We start from the raw sequence: 2,958 nt of genomic DNA, 5'->3' as shown, positions 1-2,958 counted from the left end.
CCATGGCTCACGGGCCCAGCCGCTCCGCGGCATGTGGGATCCTCCCGGACCGGGGCGCGAACCCGGTTCCCCTGCATCGGCAGGCGGACGCGCAACCACTGCGCCACCAGGGAAGCCCCTAATAAGAATATTTTGCGGCCCAATCTTTGAAGGAATAAGCAGAACATTTTGAACTGCAGTTGTTGCAGGAACTACGGTAGGAGTGGTAGGTCTGCTACTAACAGCACCAACACTTAACCGTGGAACCAGTCTTCCTTGGTTAGGTCCCTTTTTAATTAAGGACTTTAGCCTATAGTTTGGAACTGTTAAGCAGTATCTGTCAGGTGGCAGTCTGGGTCCTGCATATGGCTTAATCAGTGGTAAAGGGGTTTGATTTTTCTGCCTTGCAATATCCAGTAAAAAGTCTCTAGGGGGAGGAGAGGTAAAAGATTGGTCAGCCTGACACTGGATTGCCAGTCTCACATCATCTGGATCAACATTAGGTTTCTTAGCATGGCTTGAATTTTTTGCATCATCCAGAATTGAAGTCATATATCAGAAAGCAAATTCCAACATTTGATTTTTAAGCCTTTGTTCGTACTCCATAATTCCCATATCCTTCAGGATGTGTGCCGTCACCAAGGCATCTCTCGGAGCGTTCTCGGGAGGTGCCATCTTGCCCGACTCTGTGTTATCTTGCTGCTCGTCATCCAGGGTCTCTTTTTGAACCCAAACGTTGTTTACTCAAAGGTTCAGACTCATCTGGAGGACCCATGGGTGTTCCCCGTCTTCTCCTCTGCCCACTCCTGTGGCTCACACAGAGGGGCGCCCAGGACAAAACTAGGACAGCAAAGAACTGCCCCCTGAAATCTCCGTGGGCTGGGGGAGACCCACAGCTCTACACAGACCCATCCCAAGGGCTGACCCACCAAACAGGAGGGAGGCCTTCTCCCACGTGGCTCCCGGTTACGGAGGGGCACCTGCAGGGCTGGCAGCCCACTCTCGTCCTTCTCCTCGTCCTCGGCAGCAGTTCAGCCCGTGTGGCTCCCACACAGAGAGCACGGAAGGGGCCTGCTCCAGAAGCAGGGAGAAGCAGTGTCCCTGGCGTGAACAAGTGCATCCTCTAGAGGGGAAGCAGGGTGGGACATTGTCCTGGTTGCCGAGTGGTACAGATGGGCCAGGGGCCAAGGGAGGCCGCTTTATCTCCTTGTAGACCCTGCTTGGAATGGCCTTGGGAAGCCCGGCCAGAGGATAGTTACTTGTTCTTAATATCCAGTTCTCAGAATACTTCTCCCTTTCCAACACATGTACATGTGCATTCTTGTTACTGACTGAAAATACTAGTTTTCCTGATAACTCACAGACATTGAAATGGCTATTTCTCAACTACCAGGACTGGAAAGGGATTAGGGAGTTTGCACGACCGAGGCCATTACCAAGCCCTCTGAGCACAGAGTGACTGACAAGCAAGGAGGTGGAGGGCGTTAGGAGGTGTGGGATTCGCCTCTGTCTTAAAGAACTTGCAGTCTGGTTGGGAAACTAAACACTAGACCTGAAAAGGCAATAGACACTCGTTTTGCAATTCAGAGAAAGCTGGCCCTACGGAGGAGGCAGTGCTGGAGCTACTCAGCTAACCGGATGCAAGCTGTCCCTACGGGGGAGGAGGGTGCTCATCCCTGTGGGGGAGAAGGGTACCCAGGGAGGAGGTACCCTACCCAGCTCACTGCTGCAGCTGCCCCGGGGAGAGGAAGAGGCGCAGTCTCCATCTCCTGTGCACAGAGGCACTGTTCCCGGCGTTGGAATAGATCTGCAATGAGTTTTAATCGACTACCTTTCAAAAAAGTTGTCATTTGCCTGTTTCAAAGCAAACCTGCATACGATGCCGGTGCAGCGTCTATTTCTGAGACCACACCAGTTTCATGTAGTTTTCCCTTTTCCTCGCGGGCTCCCTCACATTACGGCAGAGAGGCCCGGATGAGCCACCTAGGATCATCTGTTCCCATCACACTTATGTCTTTTATTTAAGGATGTTAATTCTCCTAGCAGCTCCTCATCTGCCTCTTTAGTCCTCGGGATTCTGAAGGCGTTGCTCATCAGCTCTCTCCGCATCCCAAACAGCTCGAGAACAGCCCTGTGGTAACGGCGTCCCTCTCTTCCTCGAATCCGTTTGCTTTCTTTTCCATCAGGACTTCTTGTTGGATCATGATTTAATGTCCAGATTCCCCTGCCTACCTCCGTTCCCAAGACTCCACTTCAGGTTGTTAGCGTTGGGTATTATGTGAGTCTGATTTTGGGGGGTAATAAATATGCAGAGGGAACAGGCAGCTTGATTTCTCCTGAGCAGGTGTCTTCCACTTCTGCGTCTGTCCTTCTAGGGTTGTAGGTAGGTCACCGAACACAGAGTACCTGTGGGAGCGACGAGAGGCACACGGGGGAGCCGGACCGTCAACCACCGGCTCCCTCCTCGGGGCGCCTCCCCTCCGCCGACCCAGGTCAGGGTACCGAGCCCCAGGGCCTGGCTGCACTTGTTCCCAAGAAGCTGCGGTTGGTTTCCCTTGGAAGCAGTCCTTCCCTTGATCGTTGTCTGGGGCTCCCCACCGTCTCTTGTGTGTGCTGTTCACAGGAAGACATTTCAGAGAGCTGTTGGCTGGGTCCCGCGGGCCCACCCCCACCCGCCAGCGCGCTCAGCTGTCCCATCGCTGCTCCTTCGCTGCCGGCAGCGTCTCAGCCTCCTGTGCTGCTCCAGGCCGTGACCGCCAAGAATGGCAAAGGGAAAAATGAATTTCTTAGAGTGGAACCCAAAGCTCGGCAGCCGGGTGACATCCCTGTAACTGAAGTATTTATGTGTCTGAGTATTTCAGCGGCGTCCGCGAATAAACAGGCGATGCACGGAAGTGGATCTATCACACCCAGGCAGACGCCTGGCGCACACCCGCAACCTTGCCGCTGCTCTTGGAACACGGGAAGGGTTTTCTCTCC

At 53.8% G+C, this 2,958-nt stretch overlaps 1 pseudogene; it reads right to left on the bottom strand.

Annotated features, from left to right (window-relative positions):
• Positions 1–2,676, bottom strand: part of LOC102980702 (transcription initiation factor TFIID subunit 9B-like) — a 3,030-nt pseudogene extending 354 nt beyond the window's left edge.
• Positions 2,677–2,958: the final 282 nt, after the last annotated feature.

This window comes from Physeter macrocephalus, chromosome 10, assembly GCF_002837175.3.
Source record: "Physeter macrocephalus isolate SW-GA chromosome 10, ASM283717v5, whole genome shotgun sequence".
Taxonomy (NCBI): domain Eukaryota; kingdom Metazoa; phylum Chordata; class Mammalia; order Artiodactyla; family Physeteridae; genus Physeter; species Physeter macrocephalus.
This window is presented reverse-complemented; position numbering and strand designations above follow the sequence as displayed.